Consider the following 16,320-nt stretch of genomic DNA (forward strand, 5'->3'; position numbering starts at 1 on the left):
TAGGTATCCCCCCTTTCCATTATTGTCATCGTGGTTATTATTTGACCCTGCTGGTCATCTATGAACGATCCGGCCTTAATGGTCACATGGACTCTTAAATCTCTATCCGGCACAGCCAGAAGAGGTCAGGTCATGCCTCGGCGCCTGGTTCCTCTCTACCCAACACAGCCAGAAGAGGTCTGGTCACGCCTCGGCGCCTGGTTCCTCTCTACCCAACACAGCCAGAAGAGGTCAGGTCACCCATCAGAGCCCTGCTTCCTCTCTACCCAACACAGCCAGAAGAGGTCTGGTCACCCATCAGAGCCCTGCTTCCTCTCTACCCAACACAGCCAGAAGAGGTCTGGTCACCCATCAGAGCCCTGCTTCCTCTCTACCCAACACAGCCAGAAGAGGTCTGGTCACGCCTCGGCGCCTGGTTCCTCTCTACCCAACACAGCCAGAAGAGGTCTGGTCATCCATCATAGCCCTGCTTCCTCTCTACCCGACACAGCCAGAAGAGGTCTGGTCACGCCTCGGCGCCTGGTTCCTCTCTACCCAACACAGCCAGAAGAGGTCAGGTCACGCCTCGGCGCCTGGTTCCTCTCTACCCAACACAGCCAGAAGAGGTCAGGTCATGCCTCGGCGCCTGGTTCCTCTCTACCCAACACAGCCAGAAGAGGTCAGGTCACGCCTCGGCGCCTGGTTCCTCTCTACCCAACACAGCCAGAAGAGGTCAGGTCACGCCTCGGCGCCTGGTTCCTCTCTACCCGACACAGCCAGAAGAGGTCTGGTCACGCCTCGGCGCCTGGTTCCTCTCTACCCGACACAGCCAGAAGAGGTCTGGTCACCCATCAGAGCCCTGGTTCCTCTCTACCCGACACAGCCAGAAGAGGTCAGGTCACGCCTCGGCGCCTGGTTCCTCTCTACCCGACACAGCCAGAAGAGGTCTGGTCACGCCTCAGCGCCTGGTTCCTCTCTACCCGACACAGCCAGAAGAGGTCTGGTCACGCCTCGGCGCCTGGTTCCTCTCTACCCGACACAGCCAGAAGAGGTCAGGTCACGCCTCGGCGCCTGGTTCCTCTCTACCCGACACAGCCAGAAGAGGACCAATCAGAGCCTGCTTCCTCTCTAGGTTTCTGCCTTTCTAGGGAGCTTTTCCTACTCCCTTTGATTCTGCCTCTGCATTGCTTGTTCTTTGTGGTTTTAGGCAGGGTATCTGCAGGGCACTTTGTGGTTTTAGGCAGGGTATCTGCAGGGCATTTTTGTGGTTTTAGGCAGGGTATCTGCAGGGCACTTTGTGGTTTTAGGCAGGGTTTATTCCAACTGAAATAGTCAAAATACTTTACTCAACATTGGGTGCTGGAGCTTTTTGTTGTTGACCACATGCCCCCAAAGGGTCAGAGCTCAGCCCTGGACAAGAGCACTTTGTGGCACCTGCTGATGTGAAAAGGGCTTAATAACATACATGATTTGATGTGACACAATGTGACCTTGTCAGTAAATGTTATGACAATAAACGCCAACTGCGTGATGTGTTGTCCTTTGTCTGGGGTTCTCTGGGGTGGTTTACCAGACGCAGATTAAGCCTAGTCCTTGTTTAAAAAAGCATTCTCAATTGAGAATTTATAGTGAAAAGGTGCTTTTTAGTTCAGCACTGGGGCTTGATCTGTGTCTGGGAAACCGCCAACAGAGACTTTTAACATGTGGAGTTTAGAAATGCTAAAATAAGATGAATGAATACCTGTCTTGGTGGCAATTTTGGGGATGATTTCTGTTGTCCAAGATGAGGCCCCTATCCAGCAGTACAATTATCCTAAAAAATAAAGACGTTTAAAAATGTTGAGCTTACAAAGTAGTTTAGACACATACCTTTTCTATAAATGTCGTAGATTTAAATAAAAAGTCAAGGAGTCCTGCCGAATTGCGCCTGTAAATCGCTGGATAAGAGCATCTGATACATGCATCTCCTTTTTACACCAATACTACTGTACGCCGAATAGTATACTGCTCTAAATAATCATTTGTTATTAACTGACTTGCCTAGTTAAATAAAGGTTCAATATAAATTAATAATAGAAACAATCCAAACAGAGTGAAAGAAGCGCAATGCCTGCGCATCCGTGATGCTCGTGAACACACCTTTTTCCTCATACAGGCGGAAGTTTACATTTGGATTCCCCGACCTCCTCCATGTCAAATAATTGAAGAAACCTATCCCAGGTAATCTGTGTAACGTTGAAATGTTGAACCCAACATGCTATATCAGTGTTTAAGCTACTAGAACGACTACCAGCCAGGAAGCTTCAGGTCGAGCTAACGAGGATGCGCCTATGGCACTTTTTCCCCACGTCCTCCACTAGTCCAGTAGCCACAGAGGGAGGATGTTTAATCTACAACATGTGAAGGCTATTCCCGTCTCAGTAACTAGCTAACCTGAACTAGATCAGTGACCGTCGTTGTTTTTCCTCCAATGTTCTGCAAGCAGCGAACTAGCAAGCTTAGACTCATATCTGATACAATAACGACGTTAGACAGCTAGACGTCAGTGTGTTTTCTGAATAGATCGATCGATCGATCACATATCTCCTCTTCATATTTAAGACTGTGGCACCATGTCTGATCCGGAATCCCCGGATGCTAGTGATCCGGCCCAGAAACTCCCTGCGAGGTCCAGAGATGACGTCAGGGAAGCTGGAAGACTGCAGTCAAACACTGAAACTCAGTGTGGCTGTCAAAGATGATGATGGTAATGACGAGGAGGCTGATGAAGAGGAAGAGGATAGCGATGATGTAGACTGGTAAGTTCAGGTGTTGAGTCAAGTCAATATTGGGCTACAATAAACTCTACTGTGCTGTGTAGTTTTTTTCATAGCCTGGACTGCCAGCCTGTTTCCCCTATATTGCCAACTCCTTATGGAGTGTGGATTTGACAAGAGCGCAGAAACAGACTGTCAGTCAGGCTAGTTTAGTCATAGAGCTGATGGTCTTTCATCATCACTACTGTCTGTTTTCAGTCAGGCTAGTTTATTCATAGTGCTGATGGTCTTTCATCAACACTACTGTCTGTTTTCAGTCAGGCTAGCCTGGGCAACTCCAGTCCTCCAAGGCCTGATTGGTGTCACAGTGTTGTCCCAGCCCCAGCTAACACACCCCTGACTCCAATAATCATCTAATCACGATCTTCAGTTAAAAATGCAATTAGTTTAAATCAGGTGTGTTTGCTAGGTAGGGATGGGGGAACAGTGGGACACCAATCAGGCCCCAGAGGACTGGAATTTCTCCAGGCTGGGCTAGTCTGTTCATCACTACTGTCTGTTTGTCAGTCAGGCTAGTCTGTTCATCACTACTGTCTGTTTTCAGTCAGGCTAGTCTGTTCATCACTACTGTCTGTTGTTCAGGCTAGTCTTCATCACTACTGTCTGTTTTCAGGCTAGTCTATTCATCACTACTGTCTGTTTCAGGCTAGTCTATTAATCACTACTGTCTGTTTTCAGGCTAGTCTGTTCATCACTACTGTCTGTTTTCAGTCAGGCTAGTCTGTTCATCACTACTGTCTGTTGTATCAGGCAGTCTGTTCATCACTACTGTCTGTTTTTCAGGCTAGTCTGTTCATCTGTCTGTTGTCACTGCTGTCTGTTTTTCAGGCGTCTGTTCATCACTACTGTCTGTTTTCAGGCTAGTCTTAATCACTACTGTCTGTTTTCAGTCAGTCTATTCATCACTACTGTCTGTTTTCAGGCTAGTCTGTTCATCACTACTGTCTGTTTTTCAGGCTAGTCTGTTAATCACTACTGTCTGTTGTCAGTCAGGCTAGTCTGTTCATCACTACTGTCTGTTTTCAGGCTAGTCTGTTAATCACTACTGTCTGTTTTCAGGCTAGTCTGTTCATCACTACTGTCTGTTTTTTCAGGCTAGTCTGTTAATCACTACTGTCTGTTTTCAGTCAGGCTAGTCTGTTTCACCTGTGTTTTCAGGCTAGTCTGTTCATCACTACTGTCTGTTTTCAGTCAGGCTAGTCTATTCATCACTACTGTCTGTTGTCAGTCAGGCTAGTCTATTCATCACTACTGTCTGTTGTCAGTCAGGCTAGTCTATTCATCACTACTGTCTGTTTTCAGTCAGGCTAGTCTGTTCATCACTACTGTCTGTTTTCAGTCAGGCTAGTCTATTCATCACTACTGTCTGTTGTCAGTCAGGCTAGTCTATTCATCACTACTGTCTGTTGTCAGTCAGGCTAGTCTATTCATCACTACTGTCTGTTTTCAGGCTAGTCTGTTCATCACTACTGTCTGTTGTCAGTCAGGCTAGTCTGTTAATCACTACTGTCTGTTGTCAGTCAGGCTAGTCTGTTAATCACTACTGTCTGTTGTCAGGCTAGTCTGTTAATCACTACTGTCTGTTGTCAGGCTGTCTGTTCATCACTACTGTCTGTTGTCAGGCTAGTCTGTTAATCACTACTGTCTGTTGTCAGGCTAGTCTGTTAATCACTACTGTCTGTTGTCAGGCTAGTCTGTTAATCACTACTGTCTGTTTTCAGGCTAGTCTGTTCATCACTACTGTCTGTTTTCAGGCTAGTCTGTACATCACTACTGTCTGTTTTCAGGCTAGTCTGTACATCACTACTGTCTGTTTTCAGGCTAGTCTTCATCACTACTGTCTGTTTTCAGGCTAGTCTTCATCACTACTGTCTGTTTTCAGGCTAGTCTGTTCATCACTACTGTCTGTTTTCAGGCTAGTCTTCATCACTACTGTCTGTTTTCAGTCAGGCTAGTCTATTCATCACTACTGTCTGTTTTCAGTCAGGCTAGTCTATTCATCACTACTGTCTGTTTTCAGGCTAGTCTTCATCACTACTGTCTGTTTTCAGGCTAGTCTTCATCACTACTGTCTGTTTTCAGGCTAGTCTTCATCACTACTGTCTGTTTTCAGGCTAGTCTGTTCATCACTACTGTCTGTTTTCAGGCTAGTCTTCATCACTACTGTCTGTTTTTCAGGCAGGCTAGTCTCAGGCTAGTCATCAACTACTGTCTGTTTTCAGGCTAGTCTTCATCACTACTGTCTGTTTTCAGGCTAGTCTTCATCACTACTGTCTGTTCAGGCTAGTCTCATCACTACTGTCTGTTTTCAGGCTAGTCTGTTCATCACTACTGTCTGTTTCAGTCAGGCTAGTCTGTACATCAACTACTGTCTGTTTTCAGGCTAGTCTTCATCACTACTGTCTGTTTTCAGTCAGGCTAGTCTGTTCATCACTACTGTCTGTTTTCAGTCAGGCTAGTCTATTCATCACTACTGTCTGTTTTCAGGCTAGTCTTCATCACTACTGTCTTTTTCAGGCTAGTCTGTTCATCACTACTGTCTGTTTTCAGGCTAGTCTATTCATCACTACTGTCTTTTTCAGGCTAGTCTGTTCATCATTACTGTCTGTTTTCAGGCTAGTCTATTCATCAGTACTGTCTGTTTTCAGGCTAGTCTATTCATCACTACTGTCTGTTTTCAGGCAGTCTATTCATCACTACTGTCTGTTTTCAGGCTAGTCTATTCATCACTACTGTCTGTTTTCAGGCTAGTCTGTTCATCACTACTGTCTGTTTTCAGGCTAGTCTGTTCATCACTACTGTCTGTTTTCAGGCTAGTCTATTCATCATTACTGTCTGTTTTCAGGCTAGTCTATTCATCATTACTGTCTGTTTTCAGGCTAGTCTGTTCATCATTACTGTCTGTTTTCAGGCTAGTCTGTTCATCATTACTGTCTGTTTTCAGGCTAGTCTATTCATCACTACTGTCTGTTTTCAGGCTAGTCTATTCATCACTACTGTCTGTTTTCAGGCTAGTCTTCATCACTACTGTCTGTTTTTCAGGCTAGTCTGTTCATCATTACTGTCTGTTTTCAGGCTAGTCTGTTCATCACTACTGTCTGTTTTCAGTCAGGCTAGTCTATTCATCATTACTGTCTGTTTTCAGGCTAGTCTTCATCACTACTGTCTTTTTCAGGCTAGTCTATTTCATCACTACTGTCTGTTTTCAGGCTAGTCTTCATCATTACTGTCTGTTTTTCAGGCTAGTCTGTTCATCACTACTGTCTGTTTTCAGTCAGGCTAGTCTATTCATCATTATTGTCTGTTTTCAGTCAGGCTAGTCTATTCATCACTACTGTCTGTTTTCAGGCTAGTCTATTCATCATTCCTGTCTGTTTTCAGGCTAGTCTATTCATCATTCCTGTCTGTTTTCAGGCTGGTCTATTCATCATTACTGTCTGTTTTCAGGCTAGTCTATTCATCATTACTGTCTGTTTTCAGGCTAGTCTATTCATCACTACTGTCTGTTTTCAGGCTAGTCTATTCATCACTACTGTCTGTTTTCAGGCTAGTCTGTTAATCACTACTGTCTGTTTTCAGGCTAGTCTGTTCATCACTACTGTCTGTTTTCAGTCAGGCTAGTCTGTTCATCACTACTGTCTGTTGTCAGTCAGGCTAGTCTGTTCATCGCTACTGTCTGTTGTCAGTCAGGCTAGTCTATTCATCGCTACTGTCTGTTTTCAGTCAGGCTAGTCTGTTCATCACTACTGTCTGTTTTCAGTACTGTATCTTGTGTTCTCCACCAGGGCAGAACGTTGTGAAAGTGGACATGGATGAGGAGGAAGGCGAAGCAGTGAAATCGGGTGAGTAGAGAGTCCTCTGGGTAGTAGTGGTACAGTAGAGTCCTCTGGGTAGTAGCAGGACAGTAGCAAGCTGGAATGGGGTGAGGATAGTCCTCTGGGTAGTAGCAGGACAGTAGCTAGCTATAATGGGGTGGGAGAGAGTCCTCTGGGTAGTAGCAGGACAGTAGCTAGCTATAATAGGGTGGGAGAGAGTCTCTGGGTAGTAGCAGGACAGTAGCTAGCTAGAATGGGGTGGGAGAGAGTCCTCTGGGTAGTAGCAGGACAGTAGCTAGCTAGAATGGGGTGGGAGAGAGTCCTCTGGGTAGTAGCAGGACAGTAGCTAGCTAGAATGGGGTGGGAGAGAGTCCTCTGGGTAGTAGCAGGACAGTAGCTAGCTAGAATGGGGTGGGAGAGAGTCCTCTGTCTTTAGTAGCAGGACATCTGCTAGCTAGAATGGGGTGGGAGAGAGTCCCTCTGGGTAGTAGCAGGACAGTAGTCGAGGCTAGAATGGGGTGGAGAGAGTCCTCTAGGTAGTAGCAGGACAGTAGCGAGCTAGAATGGGGTGGGAGAGAGTCCTCTGGGTAGTAGCAGGACAGTAGCGAGCTAGAATGGGGTGGAGAGAGTCCTCTGGGTAGTAGCAGGACAGTAGCTAGCTAGAATGGGGTGGAGGAGAGTCCTCTGGGTAGTAGCAGGACAGTAGCTAGCTAGAATGGGGTGGGAGAGTCCTCTAGGTAGTAGCAGGACAGTAGCTAGCTAGAATGGGGTGGGAGAGAGTCCTCTGGGTAGTAGCAGGACAGTAGCTAGCTAGAATGGGGTGGGGAGAGAGTCCTCTGGGTAGTAGCAGGACAGTAGCGAGCTAGAATGGGGTGGGAGAGAGTCCTCTAGGTAGTAGCAGGACAGTAGCGAGCTAGAATGGGGTGGGAGAGAGTCCTGGGTAGTAGCAGGACAGTAGCGAGCTAGAATGGGGTGAGAGAGTCCTCTGGGTAGTAGCAGGACAGTAGCTAGCTAGAATGGGGTGGAGGAGAGTCCTCTGGGTAGTAGCAGGACAGTAGCTAGCTAGAATGGGGGTGGGAGAGAGTCCTCTAGGTAGTAGCAGGACACAGCTAGCTAGAATGGGGTGGGAGAGAGTCCTCTGGGTAGTAGCAGGACAGTAGCTAGCTAGAATGGGGTGGGAGAGAGTCCTCTGGGTAGTAGCAGGACAGTAGCGAGCTAGAATGGGGTGGGAGAGTCCTCTGGGTAGTAGCAGGACAGTAGCGAGCTAGAATGGGGTGGGAGAGAGTCCTCTGGGTAGTAGCAGGACAGTAGCTAGCTAGAATGGGGTGGGAGAGAGTCCTCTGGGTAGTAGCAGGACAGTAGCTAGCTAGAATGGGGTGGAGAGAGTCCTCTGGGTAGTAGCAGGACAGTAGCTAGCTAGGGAATGGGGTGGGAGAGAGTCCTCCTGGGGTAGTAGCAGGACAGTAGCTAGCTATAATGGGGTGGGAGAGAGTCCTCTGGGTAGTAGCAGGACAGTAGCTAGCTATAATGGGGTGGGAGAGAGTCCTCTGGGTAGAGGCAGGACAGTAGCTAGCTAGAATGGGGTGGGAGAGTCCTCTGGGTAGTAGCAGGACAGTAGCTAGCTAGAATGGGGTGGGAGAGAGTCCTCTGGATAGTAGTGGTACAGTAGAGTCCTCTGGGTAGTAGTAGTAGTACAGTAGAGTCCTCTGGGTAGTAGCAGGACAGTAGCTAGCTAGAATGGGGTGGGAGAGAGTCCTCTGGGTAGTAGCAGGACAGCTAGCTATAATGGGGTGAGAGAGTCCTCTGGGTAGTAGCAGGACAGTAGCTAGCTATAATGGGGTGGGAGAGAGTCCTCTGGGTAGAAGCAGGACAGTAGCTAGCTAGAATGGGGTGGGAGAGAGTCCTCTGGGTAGTGGCAGGACAGTAGCTAGCTAGAATGGGGTGGGAGAGTCCTCTGGGTAGTAGCAGGACAGTAGCTAGCTAGAATGGGGTGGGAGAGAGTCCTCTGGATAGTAGTGGTACAGTAGAGTCCTCTGGGTAGCAGTGGTACAGTAGAGTCCTCTGGGTAGCAGTGGTACAGTAGAGTCCTCTGGGTAGCAGTGGTACAGTAGAGTCCTCTGGGTAGCAGTGGTACAGTAGAGTCCTCTGGGTAGCGGTGGTACAGTAGAGTCCTCTGGGTAGCGGTGGTACAGTAGAGTCCTCTGGGTAGTGGTGGTACAGTAGAGTCCTCTGGCTAGTGGTGGTACAGTAGAGTCCTCTGGGTAGTGGTGGTACAGTAGAGTCCTCTGGGTAGTGGTGGTACAGTAGAGTCCTCGGGCTCTTATCTTCTGCACTCATTATTGTACACTCCTGGTTACCCATGTCTATATCAAACACTGATTGACAGAAATAATAAACATCAGCAGACACTCAGGGCCCCGTTGCCTGGTTACCTTGCCTGGTTACCTGTTATAGAAGTTCTGATGGATATTATCGGTTCTATTCATGTGAATCTGTATTTTAACAGGGCTTTCTATTGTTAGAAGAGATGCAGAGGAGGAGGGAGGTGGCGGGGATGAGACCAACTCCGGTAATCACAGACCAAAATAAACATTTATGGGGATGATAAAAGCTTTGGTTGTATCCACTTTGATAGTTTATAGTGTTTACGTAAGAGAACATTGATCTGAAAGAGATACACACGGTTCCCCGACCGTATTTAACCTGTAGTGTTGTCACGGAAACAGGAGGGGGCGCCAACTCGGACACAGACTGTTCAGACGGGGAGAATGAACAGAGTTCGAACGCTCAGAGTGCAGTGGAGAAGCCACACCCTTGCTCCCAGGGCAAGACCTTCATCACCGTGGGGAGCCTGAAGAGGCACACAGACTCACAGCGGAGAGAAACCCCACTGCAAGTTCGTCTGCGGGAAATGTTTTCTCACGCTCAGACGACAAGGAAGAGACACCTCACCATCCACACAGGTTATTGTGAACAAGTATTATTTTTCAGTATTTCAGTATAGACTATTACAAGATAGAATGTAGCTGTAAGCAGCCATGGTGGTGCTCAAGCCTTATTGCACCACAGCGCTCAACTTCAGTACACCAGACCATGCCTGCCAATTATCGCAAACCAGACCATGCCTGTCATTACAACTCAACATCCAGCAACCAGACCATGCCTGTCAAGTAACATCACAACTCAACATCCACCAGACCAGACCATGCCTGTCATAACATCACAACTCAACATCCACCAGACCAGACCATGCCTGTCATAACATCACAACTCAACATCCACCAGACCAGACCATGCCTGTCATGACATCACAACTCAACATCCACCAGACCAGACCATGACCGCCGACATCACAACTCAACATCCACCAGACCATACCTGCCATGTCATAACATCACAACTCAACATCCACCAGACCAGACCATGCCTACTATAACAACACTCAACATCCACCAGACCATGCCTACAACATCACAACTCCATCCACCAGACCATGCCTGCCATAACATCACAACTCAACATCCACCAGACCATGCCTGTCATAACATCACAACTCAACATCCTGACCAGACCATGCCTGCCATAACATCAACTCAACATCCACCAGACCAACCATGCCTACTATAACATCACAACTCAACATCCACCAGACCAGACCATGCCTGCCATAACAACTCAACATCCACCAGACCAGACAGACCATGCCTGCTATAACATCACAACTCAACATCCACCAGACCATGCCTAACATCACAACTCAACATCCACCAGATCATGCCTGCTATAACATCACAACTCAACATCCACTAGACCAGACCATGCCTGCCATCCACCAGACCAGACCATGCCTGTCAACATCACAACTCAACATCCACCAGACCATGCCTGCTATAACATCACACATCACAAACATCCAGACCATGCCTGCCATAACATCACAATCATCCACCAGACCAGACCATGCTATATAACATCACAACTCAACATCCACCAGATCATGCCTGTCTATAACATCAGAACTCAACATCCACCAGACCATGCCTGTCTATAACATCACAACTCAACATCCACTCAACGTCACCAGACCATGCCTTCAACTTCACCAGACCACAACATCAACATCCACCAGACCATGCCTGTCATAACATCACAACTCAACATCCACCAGACCATGCCTGCTATAACATCACAACTCAACATCCACCAGACCATGCCTGCTATAACATCACAACTCAACATCCACCAGACCAGACCATGCCTGCTATAACATCACAACTCAACATCCACCAGACCAGACCATGTCATAACATAACATCACAACTATAACATCCATCCACTAGACCATGCCTGCTAACATCACAACTCAACATCCACCAGACCATGCCTGACCATGCCTGCCCATAACATCACAACTCAACATCCACCAGACCAGCCTGCCATAACATCACAATCATGCCCCCATAACATCACAACTCAACATCCACCAGACCATGCCTGCTATAACATCACAACTCAACATCCACCAGACCATGCCTACCATAAACATCACAACTCAACATCCACCAGACCAGCCATAACATCACAACTCAACATCCACCAGACCAGACCATGCCTGTCATAACATCACAACTCAACATCCACCAGACCAGCTATAACAACTCACATCCATGCCATAACATCACAACTCAACATCCACCAGACCAGTTTCTGATGGCCATAACATCACAACTCAACATCCACTAGACCAGACCATGCCTGTCATAACATCACAACTCAACATCCACCAGACCATGCCTGCTATAACATCACAACTCAACATCCACCCGGCACCAGATCATGACCATAACATCACAACTCAACATCCACCAGACCATGCCTGCTATAACATCACAACTCAACATCCACCAGACCATGTGCCATAACATCACAACTCAACATCCACCAGACCATGCCTGTCATAACATCACAACTCAACATCCAGACCAGACCATGCTTGCCATAACATCACAACTCAACATCCACCAGAATGCTGTCATAACATCACAACTCAACATCCACCAGACCAGACCAGCCTGTCAGATGGTCAGACCAGACCATTTTTACAAAGTGCTGTGAAGTGTAGAGGTCTTCTCATGTAAATCACAATCAACATCCACCAGAGAAGTCAGACATCACAACTCAACATCCACCAGACCATGCCTGCATCTATTGAGGGGCAACTCAAATCAGAATGCAGTATGTTTCGATGGATTTGGGATAGTTTTATGACGGGTATTTTTGGTATCATGAGTGCATCCACACAAGGGGAGGTAGGAAGCATGTGCATCTATTGAGGGGCTGAATCAGAAATATGTCTAGCAACGGATAGTTTTATGAGGGTATTTTTGGCAGTATCAGTGAAGGAGGCTTTGTTGCGAAACAGGAAGCAGATTCATGTTCCATTACTGGACATTCAGAGGCAGTTTCCCAGACACCATGTGCTACACATCTATTGAGGGGCTGAATCAGAAATATGTCTCGCAACGGGAAATATCACTTAACTGTGTTTATTTTTAGATGACAAAATGTTGGAATCGATATACAGTGTTGGCAAAAAAGTATTTAGTCAGCCACCAATTGTGCAAGTTCTCCCACTTTAAAAAGATGAGAGGCCTGTAATTTTCATCATAGGGACACTTCAACTATGACAGACAAAATGAGAAGAAGAAAACAAATCCAGAAAATCACATTGTAGGATTTTTTTAAATGAATTTATTTGCAAATTATGGTGGAAAATAAGTATTTGGTCACCTACAAACAAGCAAGATTTATGGCTTAGATGACAAAAATGTTGGAATCGATATATGGATGCTCTTGATCGGACTTTATCAGTACCTCTAACTCATCCCTAGGAGAGAGGGTGAGCCACGTCTGTCATCAGTGTGGGGAAGACTTTCACCAGTCTGGGAGGGCTGAAGAAACACCAGATGACCCACACAGGTGTAGTGGCTCCTTCTTCCAGGTGTATAAAGGATGATGTCATGGGATGTTTGTTGATGAGGGCGCGGCAGCGTAGCCTAGTGGTTAGAGCATTGGACTAGTAACCGAAATGTTGCAAGTTCAAATCCCCGAGCTGACAAGGTACAAAATCTGTCGTTCTGCCCCTGAACAGGCAGTTAACCCACTGTTCCTTGGCCGTCATTGAAAATAAGAATTTGTTCTTAACTGACTTGCCTAGTAAAATAAAAAAAATATTGATATTATAATTGCCTACAAATGTTATCAGTGTCTCAAAACTCTCTTTGATTGGGCCTCAATGTGTTTTTAAAATCTGTTATTTGTGACATTGAAACGTTCTGTCTGTCTGTGTATCAGGAGAGAAGCCGTTCCAGTGTTCTGAGTGTGGGAAAGGTTTCACTGCGCAGGGTTACCTTAAGATCCACCAGCGCATCCACACAGGTCTGTTATATAATACATGTGTTGTTTTACCTCCTCAGGTTTATATCTCTCAGAAAGACACTCAACGTTTTGTACCGGCTTTTTTAAATGAAAAAAATGTATTTATGCTCATCTTGTTTCTGTCTTCCATGTCATTGGTATTTATGCTCATCTTGTTTCTGTCTTCCATGTCATTGGTATTTATGCTCATCTTGTTTCTGTCTTCCATGTCATTGGTATTTATGCTCATCTTGTTTCTGTCTTCCATGTCATTGGTATTTATGCTCATCTTGTTTCTGTCTTCCATGTCATTGGTATTTATGCTCATCTTGTTTCTGTCTTCCATGTCATTGGTATTTATGCTCATCTTGTTTCTGTCTTTGTTTCTGTCTGTCTTCCATGTCATTGGTATTTATGCTCATCTGTTTCTGTCTTTCATGTCATTGGTATTTATGCTCATTGGTATTTATGCTCATCTTGTTTCTGTCTTCCATGTCATTGGTATTTATGCTCATCTTGTTTCTGTCTTCCATGTCATTGGTATTTATGCTCATCTTGTTTCTGTCTTCCATGTCATTGGTATGTGTTCTGTGTAGAGTTCTCATTCTCAGCCCAACGGTTTCAGGCTTGCCATGCTGTGTTAAGGGGGGTAAAACTGGACTGCCCACCTTTTCTCTCTCAGGCAGCAGCAGCCAGATTCCAGTAGTGGCTGGTTCAAGGGGTGGTGAATTTTCTTTCTGATGTACAGACAGCGATTTTAAGTTGAATAAAATCTCATTGACTGGATTATCAGACAAGACACAGGCTTTTGGTTGGGAGGAGGACAGGCTGCCAGAGAAGAGCAGAATCCACTTGTTAAGCTACATAACACGCGCTGGCAAAAATGCTCTGTCACTTAATATATGAGCAAACTGGAATCAAGTTTACCTCACTTAGCTAACATTTCCCGGCCTAATTGTTGTCCAATATCCAAACGAACATTCAGCGAATTAAAAAAATCTTCCATTTTAGTTAATTGATTTATCAAGACGAGTCACCCACACTCTTCTTAAAGCAATGTGGTGGCGCTGTCCCAATCAAGTCAGTGCTGAAATGATCATTTTGGTGACACACACACACACGATATTGCTTTAAATTAGTATAACGGTTGGATATGACATTGGGAGTTTTTCAGTATAAGCAAGTATTTGATACATGCCTTCAATTGTATTAGCTTATTTTATTGCATTTTTTTAACATGAAGGTGATTATAACTAAGAGAAACGTTGTTCTCAACACCAGTTTAAATCAATATAAACTTTATTTAAAAATGAAGTTATTCTATTCACAGGGGAGAAACCGTACCAGTGCTCCCAGTGTCAGAAAAGCTTCTCCCGGCTGGCCCACTATAAAGACCACCAGCAGACTCACCGGGAGGAGAAACCGTACCACTGCAATGACTGTGGGAAAAGCTTCTCCTACTTCAAGGTTCGTTGTTGTTTTGCGGTCTTAATTTTATCTATTTACTCCTCGTCTGCTGTTTGTTTTTATCTTTCTCACGGTTTATTGATTTTATGTATGGAAGCACTTTGCACTGCATTTTGTTGTAAGTAATGATCTAAATAAAGTTTGTTTTGATTCAAGTCGCTCAAGTGCCACCAGATGATCCACAAAGGGGAGAACCTCCACCACTGCTCCGTATGCGGTAAAGGGTTCGCCATCCGCGGCAACCTGAAGACCCATCTGCAGACACACACCAAGGAGAAACCACACCAATGCTCAGAGTGCGGGAAACGGTTCTCCCGAGCCCACGACCTGAAGAAACACAAGCTGCTCCACACGGGGGCAGAAGACCTACCACATTTGCCAGTGTGGCAAGGTTTAACTCAGTTATATGTAGCTTTGTGTACGAACCAACAGTTTTCCGATAGAAATGCGAGTTATAGATTTGCCATTCTCTTTGAAAGCAAGTCTTATAAACTGTAGATCTGTTATATGTGCGATATTTCTCTGCTTCCCCTCCTTTTTAATTTTTGTTTTTGTGTCTTTGTTTATCTGTCTCCAATCGAAGAGCTTCACGGAGCTGGGGGAACCTGCGGACCCACCAGAGAACTCACACCGAGAAGAGAAACCATTCTGCTGTTCCTTCTGCGGCCGAATCCTTCTTGCGTGCTGAGACCTGAAGAGCCACCAGCGGACACACACGGGAGAGAAACCATTCATCTGCGCCATATCGGGACCAGTTTCGCCCAATCTGGCAACCTAAAAGTGCATCAGATCACACACACTAAAGAGAGGCCGTACCCTTGTGCTGTCTGTGATAAGGGGTTCACCACACCGGGAGTCTGAAGCTGCACATGAGGACACACAGGGGAGCGGCCTTTCCTGTGTAGCGCATGTGGGAAAGGGTTCACGGCGTCAGGGCAGCTGAAGAGGCACCAAGAGTGTCACATGAGAGAGCACTGTCCAATCATCTCTAGTGAGACACGGGGGTGGCGGTGGCTTCAAAAATAAAAGTCCTCTCTAAGCGGACTACGAAATAAGAGTACTGGAAACGTGCCATTGTGTGTCTGAACTGTGATCATGATGGGAGGGTTTTACTGCTTCATGATGTCCCTAATGGGACACCATTCCCTAATGAGGCTCTGGGCAAACAGACACCATTCCCTGTGAGCTCTGGGCAAACAGACACCATTCACAGTGGGCTCTGGTCAAAATGGGACACCATTCACTCTGGGCTCTGGTCAAATGGACACCATTCACTGTGGGCTCTGGTCAAATGGGACACCATTCACTCTGGGCTCTGGTCAAATGGGACACCATTCACTATGGGCTCTGGTCAAATGGGACACCATTCACTGGTCAAAAGGACTGCACTAAAGGGAGTGGGCATTCACTCTGGACTGCACTATCAAATGGGACACCATTCACTGGTCAAAAAGGACTGCACTATAAAGGGTCAAATGAGACACCATTCACTAGTAGGGCTCTGGTCAAAAGGACTGCACTATAAAGGGGTAGGGACACTGTTCACTCTGGTCAAAAGGACTGCACTATAAAGGAGTAGGGACACTATTCACTCTGGTCAAAAGGACTGCACTATAAAGGAGTAGGGACACTATTCACTCTGGTCAAAAAAGGACTGCACTATAAAGGGAGTTGGGACACTATTCAGGACCTACACTATTTCCCTTTTGCAGAACATCAGTGGTTTACTCTGTGAGCTCAAATATGAGCTTTTAAAGTGTCAGAGAATGTGATGTTTGACAAGAAATTGTTATCGGAGTCCTGAATGACACCCAGTTTAGTGCACT

The 16,320-nt window shown here is 46.1% G+C and overlaps 2 long non-coding RNA genes across 7 annotated transcripts; both read left to right on the top strand.

The window, feature by feature from the left end:
* The first annotated feature begins 3,211 nt into the window (after positions 1 to 3,211).
* LOC127922253 (uncharacterized) lies at positions 3,212 to 9,434 on the top strand. 6 transcript variants are annotated; one of them, XR_008110661.1, is made up of 4 exons: positions 3,212 to 3,272; positions 6,581 to 6,637; positions 9,117 to 9,179; positions 9,337 to 9,434. It is a non-coding gene; the product is annotated as an uncharacterized LOC127922253 (long non-coding RNA). The 6 variants fall into 6 exon arrangements; XR_008110662.1 differs by lacking the exon at positions 3,212 to 3,272 and adding an exon at positions 3,345 to 3,371; XR_008110663.1 differs by lacking the exon at positions 3,212 to 3,272 and adding an exon at positions 3,512 to 3,538.
* Positions 9,435 to 12,579: 3,145 nt separating this feature from the next.
* LOC127922252 (uncharacterized) lies at positions 12,580 to 14,846 on the top strand. The gene is made up of 3 exons (XR_008110660.1): positions 12,580 to 13,048; positions 14,358 to 14,494; positions 14,651 to 14,846. It is a non-coding gene; the product is annotated as an uncharacterized LOC127922252 (long non-coding RNA).
* The last annotated feature ends 1,474 nt before the right edge of the window (positions 14,847 to 16,320 follow it).

The sequence above is a fragment of the Oncorhynchus keta genome, unplaced genomic scaffold (genome assembly GCF_023373465.1).
Source record: "Oncorhynchus keta strain PuntledgeMale-10-30-2019 unplaced genomic scaffold, Oket_V2 Un_contig_25002_pilon_pilon, whole genome shotgun sequence".
In the NCBI taxonomy this organism is placed as follows: domain Eukaryota; kingdom Metazoa; phylum Chordata; class Actinopteri; order Salmoniformes; family Salmonidae; genus Oncorhynchus; species Oncorhynchus keta.